Source organism: Lithobates pipiens, unplaced genomic scaffold (assembly GCF_037356315.1).
Source record: "Lithobates pipiens isolate NorthernLeopardFrog02 unplaced genomic scaffold, aLitPip1_a1.2 Scaffold_16, whole genome shotgun sequence".
NCBI lineage: Eukaryota > Metazoa > Chordata > Amphibia > Anura > Ranidae > Lithobates > Lithobates pipiens.
Window position 1 is genome coordinate 274,320,090 of NW_027507748.1, and position 12,148 is coordinate 274,332,237.

The 12,148-nt window shown below is 46.4% G+C and overlaps 1 protein-coding gene across 3 annotated transcripts in view; it reads right to left on the minus strand.

The window, feature by feature from the left end:
* The window catches only part of FANCE (FA complementation group E), a 35,025-nt gene that overhangs the window by 21,080 nt on the left and 1,797 nt on the right, over nucleotides 1-12,148 (minus strand). For all 3 annotated transcript variants that reach the window (XM_077481423.1, XM_077481420.1, XM_077481422.1), the window contains exon 2: nucleotides 6,473-6,545. The gene's annotated coding sequence lies outside the window, so the exon portion shown is untranslated. The remainder of the gene's footprint in view (nucleotides 1-6,472; nucleotides 6,546-12,148) is intronic.

Consider the following 12,148-nt stretch of genomic DNA (forward strand, 5'->3'; position numbering starts at 1 on the left):
CTCCCCAGTGCCGCCAGCACTCATGCAGCCCCAGACCATGACCATGCTTGACTGTATGCAAGACAATCATGTCTTTGTACTCCTCACCTGGTTGCCGCCACACATGCTTGACACTATCTGAACCAAATAAGTTTATCTTGTCTCATCTGACCACAGGACATGGTTCCAGTAATCCATGTCCTTAGTCTGCTTGTCTTCAGAAAAATGTTTACAGGCTCTCTTGTGCATCATCTTTAGAAGAGGCTTCCTTCTGGGATGACAGCCATGCAGACCAATTTGATGCAGTGTGTGGTGTATGGTCTGAGCACTGACAGGCTGGCCTCCGACCCCTTCAACGTCTGCAGCAATGCTGGCAGCACTAATATGTCTATTTCCCAAAGACAACCTCTGGATTGGAGGCTGAGCACGTGCACTCAAGTTCTTTGTTGGACCATGGTGAGGCCTGTTCTGAGTGGATTCTGTGCTGTTAAATCGCTGTATGGTCTTGGCCGCCGTGCTGCCGCTCAGTTTCAGGGTCTTGGCAATCTTCTTATAGCCTAGGCCATCTTTATGTGGAGCAACCATTCTTTTTTTCAGATCCTCAGAGTTCTTTGCCATGAGGTGCCATGTTGAACTTCCAGTGACGAGTATGAGAGAGTGAGAGCGATAACATCAAATTTAACACACCTGCTCCCCTTTCACACCTGAAATTGTAAAGGTAAAGTAGGATGGCAAAGCAAACCATAAAATGCAAGAGTATAAAACTGAAGGTATAAATATAAAATCAGCATGTCATATCATAGCATATATGCAGGTTCATCGCTGTGGACATGGCACAGCACAATATTTAAAATATTAACTGCGAAACATGCGGGCAAAATTACATGATCGCAGAGGCAGCATGAAATAAAGAGTGCAAGGTCCAAACGATTGCTTACCTCTGTATATCGTTTTATGTGGATCCCTGATGGACGACCTCTGTGGGTGACTTGTTAGTCAGGAGGGGGGGGGGGGGTTAAGGGGTACAAAGAGTCCCACCGAGGTATCAGAAGTCAGGAGGTGCCAATATTTGTAAAAAAGTATGTTTTATTATGGAGTGATCACTGGTATAAGTGGTGATGATCCTAGTGCACTCATTATTCGGATATTTTTCGATCAGATCATGCCTGTTTTTACATCTACACGATGAAATGCCTTTGAGACATTTGTGGCAATAACCCCTCTCTAATTGTTGTTTATATCACAAAAACTGCAGGTATTCCAAAAATTTCCACCGCTGCGCCTAGACAAAGCCTGCTCCCTCAACTAGAGCTGCCACTTGAATAAATGTAAAGTGCAAATCGTATTTTACCTTTTAAAACTAAAATCAGAAAAAAGGAAAAATAGTGGTGCTTAACTATAAATTATAACCAACTCCAAGAAACTTGACAACAATTAAATGGTATGAACAACATGTGTGAGAACAACAATTGTATCACCCTGTGATAAGTGAACCAAATAAATGTGTCACAGAACAAACAAATGGGGTTCTTCCTCACTGAGAACCCCATGAGGAAGTCCGTGTATACTTTTGAACTGTGAAATGTGAGTGTAAAGGTTGAAGTGTTTTAATAAATTGATTCATACGGTTTTACACTATTGGAGCACCTTTATTATTTTACATGTGGAATATTTGAATTTGCACAATGGATGATTGGAGCAACGGTTCACTACTTGCTGTTTGGCTGATAAGCACTTAAGCCTGATACAAAAGTGCAGGCATTTGGAGTCGGTGAGTGCAATCACTGATCACTTTGGTGTGGTGGATGGAATAAGAAGAGACATTACTTCAAAGGATACTTTTGGATACTCTCATGAACTTTATCTTAATTTTGTTTGTTCTGTGACACATGTATGTGGTTCACTTATCACAGGGTGATACAATTGTTGTTCTCACACATGTTCATTCCATTTAATTGTTGTCACGTTTCTTGGAGTTAGTTATAATTTATAGTTAAGCGCCACTTTTTTTCCTTTTTTCTGATTTTAGTTTTAAAAGGTAAAATACAATTTGCAGTCATTGTTTATAATCTGCATAATTGGAACAGTTTTGTTTAATTATCAAGTATTGATTATATGGTATTGAATTGACAAGGAGCCTAGGGTGGAAACTGGATGAGTGTAAAATGGTACTCCCTGCAGTGGGTTTTCATAATAGTTAAACAAGAAACAATGTTTGTATTTTTATAAATTATATATTTATATATCTCGACATCCAAAGTAACTTTGGAATGGTCAAAAGACATAGTAAACTTCAGATTAAACTCATTTCGATCGTTAAAGCGGGAGTCCGCCGGGACTCCGCATTTATTTTTTTTTTTAAAAGCCAGCAGCTACAAATACTGCAGCTGCTGACTTTTAAAATAGTGACACTTACCTGTCCAGCGCGCCCGCGATGTCGGCACCCGAAGCCGATCTCTAGATCGTCTCTCGGGTGCTGCCGCCGCCATCTTGGGTATGGGAATCAGGAAATGGAGCCTTTCGGCTTCATTTCCCGGTTCCCTACTGCGCATGCGCGAGTCGCGCTGCGCAATAAGGACGGTCCCCGCTGCCTCTGGGATCTGTGTGTTTCCCAGCAGGCAGCGGGGCACTTGCGGAAAGGGGCGTAATCTACGCCCCTTTCCGCAGAGAGCTATCCCGGAAGTGGGTGCAGATACCTGTACTATTTTTCACTCTATCATTATTCACATATCAATCCCTCCATCCCACCAAGGTTTCCACATCTTGTCATATTTCTTTAAAGTCCCTTGTTTTATATATAATGCTTTCTCTTTAAGAATTACCACATTCATGCTATTTATCCATTCTCTACCGGACGGAGGCGACACCGACAACCGTCTTAGGGCAATCAATTTCCTTGCCTGAAATAGGCATCTCAGGACCGCCGTCTGGCTGCTTCCCGGGTTTCCAACTCCCTCAACTAATCCCAGGAGACAATACTTTGCCTCCATCCTGGTGGAGGTTCCAAAAACCCGATCAATGGTTCCTGTCACCTCCGTCCAGTAGCGGATAAACTTCGGGCATCTCCAAAACATATGAATCATGTCTCCCTCCATGTCCCCGCACCGGGGACAGCTTGCATCCGGCCGTCGGCCAAATTGAAAAAGTTTACAAGGAGTATAATAGGTTCTATATAATAACAGATGCGACATCCTCTGAGAGGGAGAGAGTGATACCAATGGAGCCAGTTCAAGAATTCGATTCCATTGTATTTCGGAGATATCTCCCACATCTTTTTCCCACTTCCTCTTGTACATAGGGGTCTCTATCCCTCCCATTCTCCCCTTGTTTATATGTGGGTATATTTTCTAAATTAAACCTTTTCCTGTTTCTGCATTATTTATTTTTTGAAGAACTGGGATTGCGCTCCATTCTAAGGTCCTCCCTCTAAATGGCTCCTCCAGTGCGTGCCTGACCTGAAAATACTTATAGAAGGATTTATTTGGTAGAGCAAAATAATCTCTCAGTTCCTGAAAGGTTTTCAGGGCACCATCTTGGTATAGCTGAGCAATAAATTTTATTCCACATGTCTCCCATTCTCTTACTGTCCCCATCTTCTGCAGTTCTCCCAGTTTACTATTCTTCCATAAGGGGGTATACTCATTAAATCCTCTGTATTTTAATATGGCCTTGGCTGTGTCCCACACTCTCATCATTAAATTCAAAGTAGGGCATCCTAATAGGAAGGATCCTGCCTTCAGAACTTCCACTATTGAGTCATGTGGTGTATTTTGTAGGAGCATTTTTCTCCCTGCCTCTCCCACTTTTAAATTACACCCCCCCATATACTGGAGTTGTGACGCGAGGAAGTAGCTAAAGGGGTGTGGGAGTGCTACTCCTCCTTCCTGTTTTTGTAACTGCAGAGTACTCAATCAAATTCTTGCTGACCCACCCTTCCAAATCAGATCCCTGAACACCATATCTATCTTTTGAAACCACATTTTATATAACCAAATTGGGGAGTTATGCAGTACATAGAGAAGCTGCGGCATCCATATCATTTTGATTAAATTACAGCGACCTGCCACAGATAATGGCAGGTGTTTCCACACTTTTGTCTTCCTCCTAAATTTATTCAGCAACGGAATTATATTATCTACAGTATACTGTTGAGGGTCTCTAGATACGTTTATTCCTAGGTATTTAAATTTACTTACTACTTGGATCTGTGTCACCTCCTCAGGTAAGGGGCTTCCCAGAGGATCTACTGGCAGAAGGCTAGATTTTTCCCAATTTATCTTAAGTCCGGAAATTTGGCCAAATTTGTTAATAATATCCATAGCTTTCTGAAGAGAATCCTGTGTATCGCCAAGGAATAACAGTAGGTCATCCGCGTATAATGCCACTTTTTCTTCCAAGTCTCCCCTTCTAAGACCCTTCACCTGAGCAGAAGACCGCAGGGCAATGGCCAGAGTTTCAATTGCAATGGCAAAGAGGAGGGGTGAGAAGGGACACCCTTGTCTTGTCCCCCTCCCCAGTCTAAATTTATCAGACTTTTCATTATTCACCTTTACTCTGGCTTCTGGTTCCCTATAAAGCATTTTTACCCATTTCATGAAACCCAGTCCAAATTGGGCCGTCTCCATAACTCTCCAGAGATACTGCCACTCAAGACTATCAAAGGCCTTGGTGGTGTCTAAAGACAAAATAGCCTTCTCTCCACTCTCATCCGTAGGGACCTGAAGATTCAAGTATACCCTCCTTATATTTGTGCTAGTAGTTCTTCCGGGTATAAAACCTGATTGATCAGGGTGGATGAGTTTCAGTATAACCTTTTTCACCCTAGCCGCCAAGACCTTTGCCAGTATTTTTATGTCAGTGTTTAATAAAGCGATAGGCCTATATGAGGCAGGATCAAGTGCCTACCAGTGAATTCTGATGTGCATTTTAAAGCACACAAACTTTGTGAGTACCGATCATCTCCATTGCCTGTCACTATATGCCTTGCTGTTCAACTACTGTGTTTCCACATATTTATTTGTTTATTATTCATAATTTTGTATTTCTTACACATATATTTCTGTTGATGGAACAAACAGCTTGCTTCAATTTAACCCCTAAAGAAGAAATTGAGTACTTACACCCATATTCCGAAACATGTTTGGACTTTTTTGAGCAAACAATCCAATTGATCTCATTGGTGATCATCTGTGTACTCCAGAATGTAGCTGCTGTTTATTGTTTGTATCCAACAATTGTTTTTCGGTGTATAGAATTGTGTATTAACTTCATGTATACTTGTACCAAATACATTTTGTACTGTTTTATACAATGTTACTTCTTTAAAGTCTGGTTCACCCCCCCCCCCCTTTTCCCGCACAATCCCTGGGGCATTTACCTTTACAATTTCTTCTCCAATTCAGATGTGGCAAGGGTTTCCAGTGAAATACTCCCTGGTGGTTTCCCTCTTTAGTCTTTCCTATTCACACTTGAGACCTTGTAACAACAACGAGTCACATGACACCAGGGTGGGAAAATAGCTAATTGGGCCCAATTTGGACATTTTCATTTAGGGTTGTACTCACTTTTGTTGCCAGCAGTTTAGACATAAATGGCTGTGTGCTATGAGTTATTTTGAGGGGACAGCAAATTTACACTGTTATACAAGCTGTACACTCACTTCTTTACATTGTAGTAAAGTGTAATTTCTTCAGTGTTGTCACATGAAAAGATATAATAAAATATTTACAAAGACGTGAGGGGTGTACTCACTTTTGTGAGATACTGTATGTTTATTATAAAACATGGAAAGTGTGCCGCTCACTGCTACACCGAAGGCATCCCATACACTCTTAAGCATCATGGAAACATAGAAAAGTGTCAGCAGAAAAAAGACCAAGTGGTCTATCGAGTCTGACAGTTTTTTATTTTTTTAATTTTCACCCCAGCAGATGGTAATTGTAGAAAGTCAGGCTGCAGATTCAAGACAAAGAGGCCCAAAAACTGTGTTCTTCCATTCCTAAAGGTCAGAGCAATTTTGAAGGGCCCTCAGTGTGTGGGAATGAAAGCACACCAATAGACAACTGGCAATTTATCTTGGAGGTTTGACCGCTTGAACACCTAGTGCAGAAATTTGGAATGTTCATAAATCATGCCTAAGTTATTGCACAAAACTGAGGGTGCATAATGTCAAAGATTTTATTCCGGTGAAAGATGTAAAAAATATGAGGTCAATAGCACTAGATGGGTAAACAAATAAAAAAAAAACAAAAAAAAAAAAAAAAAAGTGTCCACTATTTAACAAATGGTCAGTGTGTTAGGGGTAGGGAAGATAGCAATCATAATACCATTACAAATAGAGATGCTCAGCACAGTTTTTTTTAAACTGTATAAGAATTTTAAAAGACATCAGAAATGTAACAAAGATTATGGCAATATAAAGTGAAGTCAAATGAAAAAAAAAAAAAAATATGCAGGTTTATCACACCAGATAACCAAAGAAATTCCAACTGACCTCACGCACACATTCATGCTTTATGCCATGGGTTTCTTTTTAATGTGTCTCCACTGTTCAATCATTGTTGTATCTAAAAGAAATAAAATAAAATGAAAAAAAGTAGTAATACATGTCAGTAAAACAAACACATTTCAGGTTTTCTAGATAAACAGTATATATCTATAGAAAAGAGGAATATTTATATATAAATCCCCGGTGCCCTGTGATGAAGTACAATATTCTCATGCAACCATTGCTGTCAATGAAAAGGAGGGGAGCATAAAGTCAACCTTTCAAGACTGGGCTTATAATAATCTAGGATTCTTGTACATCTGTGCAAGCTTACTTATGAAAACGTTACATGTGCCCCTATATTTAGTAGGGGTGCGCATCTTCACTGGTCAACGATTTGATTCCGCAATGCATCACGATTACCGACGCGCTCCCACTTCCACTTGGGAGAATGAGGCTTCGCGTGGCCATGCCGCTAGATTGTGGGAGAGGCGAATGTCCTTTTATTAAAATGTCAGAAGATGCACTTTCTTTGTAGCTGCTGACTTTTAATAAACAAAAAATTTACTGAAACTCTGCTTTGAATTAAAAATAACCTCACTCCCTTAAAGTGGTTCTGCACCTAAAAAAAAAATATTAAAAGCCAGCAGCTACTAATATTGCAGCTGCTGACTTTTAATAAAATCACACTTACCTGTCCCAGGGTCCAGCGATGTCAGCGGCAGATGACGAGCGATCGCTCGTCTCGCTGCTGCCACCGCCGCCATCCTCTGTCAGGGAATCGGGAAGTGAAGCATGACGGCTTCACTGCCCGGTTCCCTACTGCGCATGTCGCGCTGCACGTCTCTTCAGATCCCCCGCTGTGTCCTGGGAACTGTGTGTTTCCCAGAACACAACGGGAGGGGGGGGGGCGGGGCGTCTGCGGGGGTCTGGCCGGAAGTGGGTGCAGATACCTGGATTATGCCACAATCGGCACGGGAGGGGGGAGGGATCAGATTAGCGGAACTTCCTCTTTAGGGTGACGAACCGCTTTAAGGCGGAGTACCACCCAAAAGTGGAACTTCCTCTTTAAGCACTCATCGCCCCCTGACGTGCCACATTCGGCATGTCTTTTTTTTGGGGGGGGGGGGGTCTAGGCGACTCCTCCTCTCGCCCTAGGCCGCCCCTCCCTGCCAGCGATCTTTTGGGACACAACACAGGTCCCAGAAGATTGGCTGGCCAATGGCAGAGCGCAGTGCGTGCAAGTCTGTGAAGCCATAAGTGGTCTCGGCCGGGTGCCACTGCACACAGTAGATTTGACGGAGCCGAGGAGAGGAGGGGGAGAGGCACTGGGGTCCATGCGGCCGCATCGATGGACCATGAGACAGGGGAGTGTCGGTTTATTAAAAGTCAGCAGCTACACTTTTTGTAGCTGATGAATTTTAATAAACTAAAAAAAAATGGGTGGGACTCCGCTTTACAAAGTGCACTAATCCGGTGCACTACAGGGTACAGGAATTCAAGCCTATGGCTGCTGGGAGGTCAAGAGGGATTAAAATCCACAGCAAACAGCCCTGTGAAGTTCCCTGTACTACTGTCTCTATGCTGACAGTTCCCCTGGGCTTCCCTGTTTGCACCTTCCAGCACATTAGGAGTTAAAACAGTGGAATGTGCAAACGGGAAGCCAGGAAAATTAAGCAGAGAGCACGTGTAGGAGGTTTGTACTCTCATTTTACTGCTGTTAAAATACCTGTGTGGTAATAAATGCAGAATTATAATCCATTAAGTGCCCACTGCTGTATGTGCTTTTTAAAATATATGCAGCTTCATACCTCATTTCTTAGTCTGTGTATAACTGTATATGCCGCTGATGTGACTGCCCGGCCCGCCTCTCTTCTCTCTCCTGACGTCAGTGGGAGTTCTCAGGCCCGCCCACCAACTGTTACTATCAGATCAGAAGAGAGGTGGGCGGGGCTGAAGTCAGGAGAGGCACAAGAAGAGAGGCCGGTCGGGCAGTCACATGAGTGGCATATACAGTTATATACAGACTAAGAAATGAGGTATGAAGCTGCATATATTTTATAAAGCACATACAGTGGTGGGCACATAATGGATTATAACTCTGCATTTATTACAAAACTGTTAGGCCGCGTACACACGGGCGGACTGTTCGCCCAACCTTGTCCGCTGAACAGTGTTTGGGCGGACAGTCCGCTCGTGTGTGGGCTTTCAGCGGACAGTTTCAGCGGACAGTTGGACGGACAAAGTCTTTCGGAAATTCCGAAAAACTGTCCGCTGAAACTGTGTTTGAGCGAACAGTCCGCCCGTGTGTGGGCCTGTCCGCTGTACTTTCGAAATGAGCGGACTGTTCCCGCTCGGAAAGTCCGCCCATTTCGAGCGCGTGTACAGGTAGGCGGGGCCCGCGAAGGAGACGTCGCGGGCTCCGCCGCCTGGAATGGGCTTAAAGTGGAACCCCAACGCCGAAAAAAATCGGCGTGGGGGTTCCCCCAAAGTCCACACCAGACCCTTGTCCGAGCACGCTACCCGGCCGGCCAGGAAAGGGGGGCGAGCGAGCGCGCCCCCCCTCCTGAGCCGTACCAGGCCGCGTGCCCTCAACATGGGGGGGTGCCTTGGGGAAGGGGGGGCCGCGCGGCCCCCCCACCCCAAAGCACCTTGTCCCCATGTTGATGAGGACAAGGGCCTCTTCCCGACAACCCTGGCCGTTGGTTGTCGGGGTCTGCGGGCGGGGGGCTTATCGGAATCCGGGAGCCCCCTTTAAGAAGGGGGCCCCCGGATACCGGCCCCCCACCCTATGTGAATGAGTATGGGGTACAATGTACCCCTACCCATTCACCTGTGAAATAAAGTACAAAAAAAAACACAACACAGGGGAAAAAATATTTTATTGCACAGCTCCGGGGGTCTTCCGTCTTCGGGGGTCTTCTCGCCGGACTCCTCCGCTATGTGTGTGTAGCTCTTTTACTAGCGGAGGAGTCCGGCTTTCTTCCTCCCCGCCGCCGGCCTCTTCTCCCGACTTCGGGGGTCTTGTCCCCCTCTTCGGTTCTTCTGCCGGGCCACCGCGCCTTCTTGTAGCTCTTTTACAGGCGGTGGCCCGGTCTTCTGTCGCCGCTGCCTTCCGTTCTTCTGTCGCCGCCTTCGGTTCTTCTGCCGGGCCACCGCGCCTTCTTGTAGCTCTTTTACAGGCGGTGGCCCGGTCTTCTGTCGCCGCTGTCGCCGCCTTCCGTTCTTGTTCTTCTTCTTCTTCTCCAGGCGATGTTGACACGTCGCTCCCTCCGGCCGGAATGCCAGGGACACGCTCCGCTGCCACTTATATAGTGACAATGGGGCGGTGTCACATGGTATATGTCACATGGGTTGGTCACATGGTGACCCCGCCCCCTTACGATGTCATAGTCCCCATGTGACATCAACCCATGTGACCAACCCATGTGACATATACCATGTGACCCCGCCCCATTGTCACTATATAAGTGACCGCACAGCGCGGCTCTGGCATTCCGGCCGGAGGGAGCGACGTGTCAACATCGCCTGGAGAAGAAGAAGAAGAACAAGAAGAAGAACAAGAACGGAAGGCGGCGACAGCGACAGCGGCGACAGAAGACCGGGCCACCGCCTGTAAAAGAGCTACAAGAAGGCGCGGTGGCCCGGCAGAAGAACCGAAGGCGGCGACAGAAGAACGGAAGGCAGCGGCGACAGAAGACCGGGCCACCGCCTGTAAAAGAGCTACAAGAAGGCGCGGTGGCCCGGCAGAAGAACCGAAGAGGGGGACAAGACCCCCGAAGTCGGGAGAAGAGGCCGGCGGCGGGGAGGAAGAAAGCCGGACTCCTCCGCTAGTAAAAGAGCTACACACACATAGCGGAGGAGTCCGGCGAGAAGACCCCCGAAGACGGAAGACCCCCGGAGCTGTGCAATAAAATATTTTTTCCCCTGTGTTGTGTTTTTTTTTGTACTTTATTTCACAGGTGAATGGGTAGGGGTACATTGTACCCCATACTCATTCACATAGGGTGGGGGGCCGGTATCCGGGGGCCCCCTTCTTAAAGGGGGCTCCCGGATTCCGATAAGCCCCCCGCCCGCAGACCCCGACAACCAACGGCTAGGGTTGTCGGGAAGAGGCCCTTGTCCTCATCAACATGGGGACAAGGTGCTTTGGGGTGGGGGGGCCGCGCGGCCCCCCCCTTCCCCAAGGCACCCCCCCATGTTGAGGGCACGCGGCCTGGTACGGCTCAGGAGGGGGGGGCGCGCTCGCTCGCCCCCCTTTCCTGGCCGGCCGGGTAGCGTGCTCGGACAAGGGTCTGGTGTGGACTTTGGGGGAACCCCCACGCCCTTTTTTTTTCGGCGTTGGGGTTCCCCTTTAAGCCCATTCCAGGCGGCGGAGCCCGCGACGTCTCCCTCGCGGGCCCCGCCTACCTGTACACGCGCTCGAAATGGGCGGATTTGCCTCCGCCTTACGTGGGCGAGTCCGTTCATTTCAAAAGTTGAGCGGACTGTTTGGCAAACAGTTCGTTGAAACAGTCCGCTCGTGTGTGGGCAAGTCCGCTCATGCAAATTTTGAGCGGACTGTTTGCCGAAACTGTTTGACGAACAAGGTTGGGCAAACAGTCCGCGCGTGTGTACGCGGCCTTATTTTGACAGCCACGCTTGAAGTGCTCTCCCGGGAGAGGCAGGGCAAGTCGGGATGACATCACACACGACATCGATTTTGCCAGTCGCATGCATCGATGCCGCATCGGGGACACTCGAATCACAATGCAGCGATTCAATTCTGCACCCTTAATATTTAGTACTGTTTATGTTTCCTAGACACACAGGTGACTCTGAAGCTTGCAACACATTGGCAGCAGAAGTCACAAAAGAATGCCTCTCGCTTACCTGTGGTGTATACTGTTGAATTTCCCTTGCTAGGGACAGGGCAGCAAAGGTGTTAACTTCCTGCTGGTACTGCTAGAAAGGGATCAATTCTATAGGGATTGGAAATCAGTCTCTTATGGATTCCAATGCTGGTGGATTTGGCAAGAGCACCCGTGTGACATCAGCCTAAAGCTGGGTAAACACAGAATGAAATTCGGCTGGTTCAGCAGGGACCAGACAGACAAATTTTGACCTGTGTGTAGCCCTCTGTGTTCGACAGAAGCCAATCATCAGATCAGCTTCCAGGAGGGATACAGAAATCAGTTTTTTTCATTTTTTTTTCAGCCCGATGTTTTTCTTTTCAATAAGCTATCTTGTGTACTCAGCTTAATCCCTTCCCACAGATCGTACGCAGCCTCGGCTTTCAGGGGTTATACCGGGATGATGCCTGCAGCTGCAGGTATCATCCCAGTTTTTTTTTTTTTTTTTTTTTTTAGAGTGGGCTATCCAGGGATAACCAATGTGGCTAAAAGCCTCTCGATGGTTATCCCGGAGGAGCGGCAGGGGACTCCACCCCTCCTGCCACTCTGACCGGGCCTTCCGCCCCCCCGGGAGACCTGATCCACTTCCGGCAGCTAGGGAAAGACTGTCACGAAGCTGGAAATGGCTTTGTTCTAGTCTTCTCATTGTAAACACAGAAGCAACGTCACCACGTCACTTCATATTTACTCATCTGCCAATGGCGCTGGTTAAAAAAAATAAATAAATTATATATATATATATATATATATATATATATATATATATATATACATACACACACACACACAC